General features: G+C 41.2%; 1 protein-coding gene across 6 annotated transcripts in view; it reads left to right on the top strand.

The window, feature by feature from the left end:
• The window catches only part of SFPQ (splicing factor proline and glutamine rich), a 75,953-nt gene that overhangs the window by 13,953 nt on the left and 49,134 nt on the right, over nt 1-12,866 (top strand). For 3 of the 6 annotated variants that reach the window (XM_059135875.1, XM_059135874.1, XM_059135876.1), the window contains 2 exons: nt 1,579-1,665; nt 3,023-3,113. The gene's annotated coding sequence lies outside the window, so the exon portion shown is untranslated. Of the gene's footprint in view, nt 1-1,578; nt 1,666-3,022; nt 3,114-7,652; nt 9,979-12,866 lie in introns of those variants that run through there. The other 3 variants (XM_059135880.1, XM_059135877.1, XM_059135878.1) reach the window with 2 other exon arrangements.

Raw genomic sequence — 12,866 nt, 5'->3', positions numbered from 1 at the left:
TATGTGGGGTGAGACATGTTTGGGGTTTTGTTTTTGGTTTTTAAGATCTTATTTATTTGACACGCAGCAAGAGAGGAAACACAAGTGGGGTTGGGGGTGGTGGGAGCTCCCTACTCCCTGCTGAGTAGGGATCCCAGTGTGGGGCTTGATCCCAGGACCCTGGGATCATGACCTGAGCAAAGGCAGCCGCTTACCCAGGCGCCCCAAATGTGTTTGATTTTTTAAGATGTTTACTTCTGAGATAATACCCATGTGTTTTTGTTTTTTTTTTTTTTTAAGATTTTATTTATTTCTTAGATCACAAGTAGGCAGAGAGAGAGGAAGGGAAGCAGGCTCCCCGCGGAGCGGAGAGCCGGATGTGGGGATCGATCCCAGGACCCTGGGATCATGACCTGAGCCGAAGACAGAGGCTTTAACCCACTAAGCCACCCAGGGGTCCCTGTGTTTTGGTTTTTGAAAACAACATGCAGGGGGCATCTGGGTGGCTCAGTCAAGTATCTGCCCACGGTTCAGGTCATGATCCTGGGGTCCTGAGTTCAAGACCTGCATCAGGCTCTCTCTGCCTGCTTCTCCCTCTCTCTCTGCCTCGCCCTGCTTATGTTCTCTTATGCACTTACGCTGTCTCTCAAGTAAATTTTTAAAAAAATTGGGTGTGTGAGCTTGAGAAAGTGGGGACTATTTTATTTATAAAAGTGTCAAGACGGTAGACAAGTTGACAGAAGGTACATGGGTGAAGCTGTGTTGTATACCTAAACCTAATAGACTTGTGTGTTTTATGTTTCAGTTTTAAGAAAAGGTACGGGATTGGGGCACCTGGGTGGTTTGGTTGGTTAAATGTCTGCCTTTGGCTTGGGTCATGATTTCAGGTCCTGGGATTGAGCCCCACATTAGGCTCCTTCCTCAGTGGGGAGCCTGCTTCTCTCTCTCCTGCCTGCTGCTCCCCCTGCTTGTGCATTCTCTGTGTCAGATAAATAAATAAATCCAAAAATAATAGAGATAAAAGATTGTGTAAAGGGAAACCAGCTTGAATTAGTGGGAAAATGCCATATTTTTAGAACTCTAAATTCCACTCTTGACCCATTCAGAATCTCCCTTAAGATTCTCTTTTATTGGGGTGTTTGGGTGGCTCAGTGGGTTAAAGCCTCTGCCTTCGGCTCAGGTCATGATCCCAGAGTCCTGGGATCGAGCCCCACTTCGGGCTCTCTGCTCAGCAGGGAGCCTGCTCCACCCCCAACCTCCACCTCCACCGCCACCCCACCCCCGTCTCTGCCTGCCTCTCTGCCTACTTGTGATCTCTGTCTGTCAAAAGAAAGAAATTCTCTTTTACTTAGAGAATAGTCCAGTCTTGGATAGGAGGAAAATACGGAGTGTGTGTGAGGAAATTTAGAAGACTAACTGTAGTGCAGACCAGGTCTTTTCTAAGCAATAACAAAGCAAAACAAAAGAAAAAACCACTGATTGGGTGGGCCCAAAAATGTGCCTCTTGGTGATCTTGAGAAAAAGATGTACACACTATAGTTAATGAAAATGTAGTATGCTATACATGTTATTTTAATAAGATGATATTTTTAATGATAGGTGGATAAGCTATTAGTCTCAAGACGACATCACACAATGTGAACCAAGAAGGAAAGCCACAGCCTGTAAGACTGAGGAACTATCTAGGTAAGTTGAATGTTTCTTATTTTGTAAACTCCCTTCAGAAGAACTCTTGGGTGTTACAGACATAATTACTTGTGTGTGAATATTTAATTTTAATTTACTCTGTGTTATAACTGTAGGGAGTAATGTTGTTTTTATACTACTAAAAATATTTACAGTCCTTTTAATAGCCCTCTTGAGGCTGTAGGCATTGTTGGTTTGCCTCAAACCTCAGAAAAACAGGGACTGTAGGGACGCCTGGGTGGCTCAGTCGTTAGCGGCTGCCTCTGCCTCGGGTCATGATTCTAGAGTCCTGGGATTAAGCCCCATATTGAGCCCCATCTTGGGCTCCTGCTCAGTGGGAAGCTTGTTTCTCCGTCTCCCACTCCCCCTGCTTCATTTCCCTCTTCTGCTGTGTTTCTGTCAAGTAAATAAAATCTTTTAAAGGGGGGGTGCGCCTGGGTGGCTTAGTCGTGAAGCATCTGCCTTCAGCTCAGGTCAAGATCTCAGGGTCCTGGGATCAAGCCCCATGTCGGGCTCCCTGCTCAGTGGGAGGCCTACTTCTCTTTCTCCCACTACTACTTGTGTTCCTACTCTCTCTGTCTCTGTCAAATAAATAAAATCTCTCTAAAAAAAAGAAAAGGGACTTTAGTTTTCTGTAGGAGTTTGTTTGCCTCCATATACATAGAACTGTGCAAAAGAGAAGGTTTGGAGAATTGGAAATTGTCTATTTTTTAATCAAATACTTATAAGATGGGGTCATCTAGAGTTGATGATGTCCTAGAAGGGTTGGCAGTTTTAAAGGGCAACTCAGTTCTGTTGTAGCTGGGAAAGCAGTCATAGACTGTATGTAAACAAAGGGACAGGGCTGCGTGCCAAGAGTTTATAAAAAAAATAGTAGGTAGACAGTAGCCTGTTGTCTCATCATCTAATACAAATGGATATAGTTAGATTATAGCTCAGTTAAAGGGCTGTCATAATCATTTAAGAGTAAGGTAGAAATAGTGTTAAGTTAATTGACTGGATTTTAAACCTAGGGGAGGTGCCAGGTAGTGGAGTGTCTTAAGAGATCTCCCTTCTCAATGGTTGCAACTAAAGTTCTAATAAATGGAATTAAAGGTGAATCAACTAGCTGGTGACAAAGGCTGGTGGTAAAATAATCTGCATCTTAATCCTTAACTATATAGTACTTAATGATCTGTAAGTACTGTTAATACTTAAGATTAACAATACTTAATGATCATTAAATACTGTTAATACCCCATTTCTTGATTAGTATTACTTTGATATTAAAAGGTTTACTTGGTTAGTGCTAAACGGTGAGTGTTGACAACTCTGATTCTTAACATCTTTTGGAGTAATTGTTTCTTTTAATTGGCAGGATCAGGTGAACTCTGTCCAGAAAACCAATGAAGAACAGGGCAAAGAGGAATGAGCAGCCTAATTGTTAATAAAGATATTTTTAAATCAGATTGTGCTTTTATTTGTTTTGGATTTTGTGTTTAAGTAGGACTTTTTGTTTGTAATATTTTCTTTATATGTCATCACCTTGTTTTTAGGTGACATGGGCATGGAACGTAGTGATTCAGGACTTGGGCTTTCTGGCCGAGCTGCTTCAACATTAATTACTGATCAGCCTGATGGCCCTTCCTTGCTCTTGTCCTAACTTAACTGATTAAGCCATCAATATTTTATAATTGCCTTGAATCTTTATAGGTTTTATTCCTAAAATCCGCATGTAATAAAATACAGCAATTATAACTACATGCCCCTCCTTGATTGGGCTTCAGTCATAATACTATTTTGTATCCTGCTTTTGTATTTCCCCAAAGAATTGTCAGAGGACGGTTAAAGAGTATTGACATTACTTCACAAAGAAGCACAGACTGAATTAGTATTCCATCTTGCCAAATAATCATGTTTGGGTTACCCTGAGTAGCAATTTCTTGATGTTAAAATGAATTGGAATTTCATAAGCAGTGTGAAATAGGAGTAGATTCTTTGAATAGAAGCGGAAGGGAAGGATTGTTGGAATCGACTGTGAAATCAGCTCAATAAAGAAATTTGGAAGTAAAATCTGCTTTTCTCCCTTCACTCTAGTTATTTCGTTGAAACTTGACAAGTTTAGTCAAAGGGTGGTTTGGCACCAGCTTAATCATTTATTCAGGAAAAGGTATGAGGCACATGTTTAAAAGGTAATTCTGTTGATTTGTCTCTGTGGGCCACGTTACCTAGAGTGCAAAATTTGTTAGCTTGCTGTAATTAAATAGAGGAAACTCAGAATTTAGAACATCTTGCTCAGTGTTACTTGAAAAAGCACAAAGGAAGAGAGTTGAAAGCCAAAGCAGTCACTGTTCCCATGGGATTTGCTTTGAAAATCTGTGCAAGAGGAAGCCTAGCACGGAAAAACTACCAAGAGGTTGAGCATGAAAAAGACTGGGAAGAAATGAAAGGTTCATTTGGGGAAAAAAATCCCATGTTCATGGATTTAAAGACTTAGCAGTTGGAGCTCCGTGGTGGCTCAGTTGGTTAAGGGTCTGCCTTCAGCTCGGGTCATAATCTCTGTGATGTGAGATACCAGGGTAGTCAAACTTAGGTGGCAGCTGCCTTCCCTCAGAGTAAGCATCCCAAGAAACCCTGATGGAAGCTGCATGACGTGACCTCTCTGACCTAGGTTTGTCACTTCTACACTTGGTAGAAACAGTCACAGTCCCAATGAGATTAATGGGGAGGGGAAATCTCCCCCCCCCTCCCCCCATCCCTCAATGGAAGGAGTGTGAGAATTTGCAGGTACAGTTTTGGGTTTTTGTTTTCTTAAGTATTTTCTTTTAAACATTTTATTTGATCTCAAGTAGGCAGAGAGCCTGATGTGGGCAAAGTGCAGATGTTTTGAGACCACTAGAGTCTTGATATTCATAGACTATTCATTTTTTTTCATTTATCAGCAATACACTTGATTTAGCCAAAAGGACATTTATCTGCAAGACATTTTGTCTCTTTTGTGCCAGATACATACTTAAAATGGAGATAACAGAGATGAAAGGATGTTCTAGTGGGGAGGTCTACGTAGGTGTAAAGGGGGAGAAACAAAATATATGTACCACTTAATGTGTCAGAGCCTTTATGTAGGTTACGTAAGTTTAATCTATTGTCACAACCATTCTCTAGTCCTAGGCATAACGCTGAAGCATGGAAATGGAATGATCTATGTAACTAGGCAGTTGGGGGGTATTTTTTTACTTTTCTCAGCTCTATGCCCAGCACAGGGCTTTAACTCATGACCCCAAGATTAGGGTCTCCTGCTCAACTGACAACCAGCCAGATCCTCTGAGGGTATTGTTTTAGATGGGAGACTTAACAAGCAGTGCACTCAGCAATAACATGTAAGGGGTAAAAAGGAAACAAGCTTAGATGGGAAAGTTGAAGTTGACATAGAACAGGTCTCAGCCAATCCATGAAATGGCCCTTCAGAGTTGTCCCAAAGTGATTGTAAGGGGCTGAGCCTTTTTGTCCCGCTGGATATTGACTCTAGTGGAATGTGGGGAAGGGTGGGCATAAACTCAGAAGAGACCCCTCAACTGAGGACTGTTCCCAGAAAGGGATAGAGTTAGGAGCCTATAGGAAAGTTGGGGGAGCAAGGGACTCCATTCTGAAAGGGGTGTTTCATGGTATACCAGAATCCAAACCCTGTATGTTCACAGGAAACTCAGGGAAGACTAGTGCGCTTGCAATATGTATTTGGGGCTCATCAGCCTATAGGTAACAGTTGAAGTCATGCACCCAAGTAAGATTGTCCAGGGAGCATATACAAGATGAAGAATCTGAGGATTCACCTCTGAGAACACTAGGACTCTGGAACTAAGAGTTTATGAAAGAGGGGTACCTAGGTGGCTCAGTTCTTAAGTGTCTGCCTTCAGCTTGGGTCATGTTCCTAGGGTCTTGGGATCGAGCCTGGCATCGGGCTCCCTGCTCAGCTGGGAAGCCTGCTTCTCTTCTCTCCCACTCACCTGTGTGTGTTCCCTCTCTCACTGTGTCTCTCTGTTAGATGATAGTTATGAAAGAGGGCTGCCTGGGTGGCTCAGGTTATGATCCCAGAGTCCTCAAATAAAATCTTTAAAAAAAAAAAAACAAAAAAATCTCATGAAAGAGACTAAAGATAGGCAAGAAGTTACTCTGTAAAACAAAAGTTTGGAGTTTTGGAGGCAGAGGAAAGAGAGTCTAGAGTGCAAGTAGCTGGATCACCGTTGGCAGGAGGATTTTCTATTTCTCTGAAAGTTTTGGAGGCAGAGGAAAGAGAGTCTAGAGTGCAAGTAGCTGGATCACCGTTGGCAGGAGGATTTTCTATTTCTCTGAAACCAGGGGGAGGAGTAGGGAAGGCATCTGGTGTTACCCTGCTGTTTGCTGTGCTGTGAGTAAAAAGAACCTGTCTTGGGGTGTCTGCCTGGCTCAGTCGAGCATGCGACTTGATCTTGGGGTTTTGAGTTCAAGCCCTCTGTTGGGCGTAGAGCTTACTTTATTTTTTAACTTTTTGGGGAAGACTTTACTTGATGGAGAGTACAAGCATGCAGAGCAGCAGGGAGAGGAAGAAGCAGGCTCCCACTGAGCAGAGAGCCTGAGTGGGGCTTGATCCCAGGTCCCTGAGTTCATGACCTGAGCCAAAGGCAGACACCTAACTGATTGAGCCACCACGGCACCACTAGAGCTTACTTTATAAAAAATTTCATATTTTTATTCGGACCCATTGAGTTTCATTTTTAGCACATACGGAATTTTGGCAAGCTCCTGAGCTGCTTTGGTTAGTCCTCTTTCTTGGAGTCTTGCCGTCCTCTGTAAGATTGCCATCCTCTGTAAGATTTGAGTTATCTCTCTTTTTTTAAAAGATTTTATTTATTCACTTGACAGAGTGAGAGGGCACAAGCAGGGGGGAAGTAACAGGCAGAGGGAGAAGCAGGCTCCACACTGAGCAGGGAGCCCAACGAGGGGCTTAATCCCAGGACCCTGAGATCATGACCTGAGTTGAAGCCAGACGCTTAACTGACTGAGCCACCCAGGTGTCCCCAAAGTTCATTTCTTCAGACAGTATATTGAAGCTTGCTTTTTCAACCAATTTGATAATCTTTTTCAATTGGAGTCTACTTTAGACCATATATTTAATATAATTACCAATATGGTTAGACTTAAGTCTCCTATCTTATTATGTGTTTTCTATTTGTTCTGTTGTTTCCTTTTCGTTCTTTTCCTGCTATCCTTCGGCTACACTGAATATTTTTAGTATTCCATTTTATTCCTTCTATTGACTTAAGTTATTCCTCTCAGTGTGTCTTAGTGGTTGCCCTAGAGCTTCAGTATGCGCCTTTAACTTACCACTCCTTAACCATCAAATATATGCCTCTTCACAGAGAAGTTAGAACCTTAAGATAAATTTTCCCCATCCTTTGTGTTATTGTCATACTTTATTTCTACTTGTGTTATAACCCCTAGAAAAATATTATTTTTGCCTAAATACTCAAATATATTTTAAACAAATCTGAAAATTAGGGAAAATGACATATGTATATATGGCCTTTTCCCAAGAGCTAATTCTAGTGTTTGCCGGATGCCCCAGGTGTGTAACAAGGTTCTTCTGTTTTGGATCGACAGAATGCCATTATTTCCCAGGTCTGTGGAAGCTCTAGGTTCGTCTTATAGTGCCTTGGCTGTTCAATTTTAAATAGTTGTTCTTTGACCTGATGGAGTCTCATTCTATATGTGCATAGTTTAGTGTTCTGCCAAGAATGCAAAAGAAGCTTTATACAGGGGCGCCTGGGTGGCTCAGTAGTTAAGCCTTTGGCTCAGGTCATGATCCCAGGGTCCTGGGATTGAACGTCGGGCTCCCTGCTTGGTTGGAAGGCCAGCTTCTCTCTCCCCGACTCCCCCTGCTTGTGTTCCCCTCTCTCGTTGTGTCTTTCTCAAATAAATGAATAAAATACTTTTTTTTAAAAAGCCTTACACAGATTTCTTTCTTTGTATAGCTCCCTCCATTCTAGTAGTCTGTTCCACAGATTCCAGCTGCTTCCGCCTCATCAAACACCCATCTCTTCTCAATGCAGCAAGACCATCAACTCTGCTTGGGGCCTCCTTCCTATGCAGCGAATTGAATAATGCCTCCAGGCAGATGGCTGTGACAAGCACTTACCTCATTTATTACTCTTTTCTCGTGGATCACAGTACTGCATAGTCTGTTTTCCAGTTTGTTTTGCACTGACTTCTATCCCTCCCAAATTCATATATTGAAGTCTCTTATCTTCCAGTACACATCAGAATGTGACTGTATTTGGAGACAGGGCCTTTAAACAGGTAATTAGGTCATAAGTTTGGGCTCTAAACCAGTAAGACTGGTGGCCTTATAAGAAGGGGAAGAGATACAAAGGTCATATGCAAAGGCCATGTGAGAACACAGTAAAACAATGCTACTGGCAAGCCAAAAAAGTAGACCTCTGAAGAAATCAAACCTCCTGACACCTTGGTGACTTCTGGCCTCCAGAATTATGAGAAGATTAATTTGTGGTATTTTAGCCATCCAATCTGGTATCTTATGAAGGCAGCCCTAGCAAACTAATGCATAATGTACAATCAGTAGTCATTTAATATTCTTTGTGTAGTTCTCTACACAAAGTATATTTATCCTTCAGCAGAAGGACAGATCTGGTATTAATTCTTTGAGCTGGAAGCTGAATCCAACAGATTTGTTTTACCAGAGGACAGAACAAGTTGGACAAAATATTTACACAAGTCTATTTTACACTGGAAAACATGATGAATATTTTAAAAAACAGCTTTATTAAAATATAACTGATACATAACAAGATCATATATTTAAAGTATAAATTTGATAAGATTTGACATATGTATACACCATGAAATCATCACCACAGTCGAGTTGATGAAGGTATCCATCCAACCCCCAGAATCTTTCTTGAGCCCCTTAGCCATCTGATTACTGCCCTTTCCCCTATCAATCTGCAGGCAACCCTGGTCCGCTTTTCTCCTTAGTTCACTTTCTCCACTCCTTTACTTCTTCCCAGGAGCGTCTCCCAAATGAACTACAAAATCCAAGCCCTTGTCTCAGGCTCTGCTTCTATGGAAACAAAAGAAAAAACTAAGAAACTCACCCATTCTGTCTCTAAGGAATGTGATTTGGATATGTAACAGATGTTCTTGTATCACTTGTCAGTATACCTGAATGTCTGTAGAGTTCCTAGTATGTGAGACTCACTAATTCAGCGAACATGTAACAGTTTGATTGAAATATAATTAAGGCACAATGAAATGTACATTTATGAAGTGTATAACTGGTGAGTTTTGGTAGTGTGTAGTCATGCATGAAACCATAGCTGCATTGAAATAATAAACATATATATTACCTCCCAGAGTTCCTATTGCTTCTTTGTAATGCAGCCTTTTCTCCTCACTCAGGAAACCACTGGGATGCTTTCTGTCACTCTGTATTAGTTTGCCTTTTCTAAAATTTTATATAAATGAAGTAATACAGAGTTTACCTTTTTTTTGGCCCAGCTTCTTTCATTCAACAAAATTGAGATTCATTCATGCAGTTTTGAGTATCAATAGTTGGTTCCGTTTTACTGTTGAGTGATATTCCACTGTATGGATATAATATAATTTGTTTATTCATTTACTTGATGGGTGTGATAGTTTTATGTCTCAGGTTGGGCTAAGAGATGCCTAGAGAGCTGGTAAAAAAAAAAAAAAACATTACTTTTTGGTGTGTCTGTGAAGATGTTTCCAGAATAGCATTTGAATTGGTGGACTGAGTAAAAAGATCACCCTCATCCAGTTGGGGATCAATCCAATCCTTTGGGGATCAATCCAATGTGCTGAGGACATGAACAGAAGCCTCTGTTCAGAGAAGGCAGAGGAAGGGTGAATTTGTCCTCTGCTTGAGTAGACATACACTCTTGCCCTTGGAGCTCCTCTTGGTTCTTCAAACTCAGATTGGAACATTCATCAGCTCCCCTAGGATTCAGGCCTTTTGGACATGGACTGAATCAGATCACCGGGTTTCCTGATTCCCCAGTTAGCAGATGGCAGATGGTAGGACTTCTCAGCTGCCATAAGTATATGAGTCAATTCCTATAATAAATCTCACGTATATTAAAATAAGTATTATTAAATTAATACATTGAATATTAATACATAAAATATTAATAATAAATTATATTATGTCTGTATCTCCTATTGGTTTTATTTCTTTGGAGAACAGTGACTAATTCAGTGGGCATTTGGATTGTTTCCAGTTTGGGGTATTATAATAAAGCTGCTATGAATATTTGTGTACAAGTCTTTGTATGGACAGAGGCTTTCATTTCCCTTAGGTAATAACTTAGGAGCAGAATAGCAGGTCATATGGTAGATAGATGTTACCTTTTTTTTCTTTTTTTGAGAGATAGATAGAGAGAGCATGAGAGGGGAGAGGTCATCAGGAGAAGCAGACTCCCCGCTGAGCAGGGAGCCCAATGCAGGACTCGATCTGGGACTCTGTGATCCCGACCTGAGCTGAAGGCAGTTGCTTAACCAACTGAGCTACCCAGACGCTCCTATATGTTACATTTTTAAAGGAACTGTTAGACTGTTTTCCAAAGTGCCCATACCCTCTTTTAGTCTCACCAGCAGTGTATGAGAAGTCTAGTTGCTCCACATCCTTGCTGACATGTAAATTTTGCTAATGTTTTTAGTGTTACGTGTTCTAGTAGATTGTATAGTAGTATAACTTTGAGGTCTTAATTTGCATTTTCCTAATAACTAATAATGTTGAATATCTTTTCATGTACTCATTTGACATCAATATCTCTTCTTTGGGGAAGTATCTGTATCTTTTGAAAAGTAAAAAAAAATAGATTATCTTCTTATTAAACTAAGGATTCTGGGGTGCCTGGGTGGCTGAGTCAGTTGGCGTCTGTCTTCAGCTGTCCCCTGTGGGGCTCCCTGCTCAGCGGGGAGCCTGCTGTTCCCTCTGCCTGTCGCTCCCCCTGCTTGTGCTCGCTCTCTTTCTCTGTAAATAAAATAAGTAAATAAAATCTTAAAAAAAAAATAAATTGTAAGAATTCTTCATATATTGTAGCTACAAGATTTTGTTGGTTCTGTTTGGCAAATATCCTCCAATGTGTGGCATAGTTTTTCATTTTCTTAATAATCTTTTGAAGAGCAAAAGTTTTTAACTTTGATTACATGCAATTTATTATTTTTTCTTTTATAGTTTGTGCTTTTCATGTCTTATTTAAGAAATCTTTGCCAGGGGCGCCTGGTGGCTCAGTCAGTTGAGTGTCTGACTCTTGATCTCAGCCCAGGTCTTGATCCTGGGGTCATGAGCTCAGGCCCTGCCCTCATGCTGGGCTCCATGCTGGGCATGGAACCTACTTTAAAGACAACAATGGAATACTATGCAGCCATCAAAAGAAATGAAATCTTGCCATTTGCAATGATGTGATTGGAACTAGAGGGTATTATGCTGAGTGAAATAAGTCAATCAGAGAAAGACAATTATCATATGATCTCCCTGATATGAGGAATTTGAGAGGCAATGTGGGGGGTTTGGGGGGTAGGGAAGGAAAAAAAATGAAACAAGATGGGATCGGGAGGGAGACAAACCATAAGAGATTCTTAATCTCACAAAACAAACTGAGGGTTGCTAGGGGGAGGGAGGGAGGGAGAGGGTGGCTGGGTTATGGACATTGGGGAGGGTATGTGCTATGGTGAGTGCTGAGAATTGTGTAAGCCTGACCATTCACAGACCTGTACCCCTAGGGCTAATAATACATTATATGTTAATAAATTAAATAAAAAATAAAAACAAGAGCAACAACAAAAGAAAAACAAAACAAAAAATTTCTCAAAACTTTAATTTTTATTATTATTTTAAATATTTATCTGACAGATCACAAGTAGACAGAGAGGCAGGCAGAGAGAGGAGGAAGCAGGCTCCCCGAGGAGCAGAGAGCCAGAGAGCCCAATGCGGGGCTCGATTCCAGGACCCTGGGATCACGACCTGAGCCTAAGGCAGAGGCTTTAACCCACCAAGCCACCCAGGTGCCCCTCTCAAAACTTTTAAATTGTCTTCCTTTCCATCCAACTTGTTCATCTTTTTGCAGCACATCTTCCGTCCATGAACTTGCAGGTTTTAAAATCTATTTATAGCACAGCTTTATATAAATGTAACACTGTTGTAATCTTATATATTTGGTCTGATTCTTTTGGGGGGAGAGCTCTTCCATCTTTAAAAAATAACCAAACAACTTTTATTCTATTTTATTTTATTTTATTTTATTTTATAGCGAGAGGGCACATACACATGTGCATAGGGGGAAGGGCAGGGGAAGAGAATCTTCAAGCAGACCCCCCCAAATGTGGAGGCTGACACAGGGTTCTATCCCAGGACCCATGAGATCAAATCAAATCAAAACCCAGAGTCCCACGCTCAACCAGTTGAGCCACCCAGGTGTCCTGTGAGGTCTTTCATCTTTCAGATTCCTGTCATATGTTGCTTCCGGTCCTTTATGTTCTCCTGTTGGGCTTCTTCCCCTCACCATCCTTCACATTCTCTCATTACTCATTTTGTTTCCTTCTCTTTTGAGCGTAAATTTCCTCTGGATCCATGCAGGGCACCTTTACTTCCACAGGCTGCTTGCAGTTCTTCTCTTCTACCATTTTCTTCTTTTCCCCTGGACAAAGCTGTTCATCCTTTTGGAAAGTAGCCACTGTGGTCATTTCCTAACCCCCTTCTATCTTGTGGGTTTTCATCCTCACTTAATACCCTTCCTATTTCTTCTCCTTCTCTCCTCCCCGCCGCCTTTTTTTGTTTTTTTGTTGTTTTCTTATCATGTCTTGTTTTACGCAGCCATTACTGGAGCCTGGTTTCTTTATACGATGCTCTAAGAAGTGGCTTACGGAACCACGAAAGATCATCTCATCCATCTAATTCCTTTTGGTTATGAGGAAACTGAGACCCAGAAAAGATACCAGGTGCCAACCAACGAGTTGCTATGTTTAGTGTTTGCACAGAGTACGTTTCTTCAGCTCATGTTCAGACAAGCTGGTTAGAGCAGAAAGAACACAATGAATTTAGAAGTTGTGCTCTAACATAGTGATTCCCAAAGGTGACTGTGCCTCACAAGGACCTGAGGAGTTTTTACAACTGTGGCTTCATTAGCTTTTCCCAAGACTTAGTGAAT

This window comes from Mustela lutreola, chromosome 10, assembly GCF_030435805.1.
Source record: "Mustela lutreola isolate mMusLut2 chromosome 10, mMusLut2.pri, whole genome shotgun sequence".
Lineage (NCBI taxonomy): Eukaryota > Metazoa > Chordata > Mammalia > Carnivora > Mustelidae > Mustela > Mustela lutreola.
Note: the sequence above shows the minus strand (reverse complement) of the source record. Positions and strands in the feature narration are given on the sequence as shown.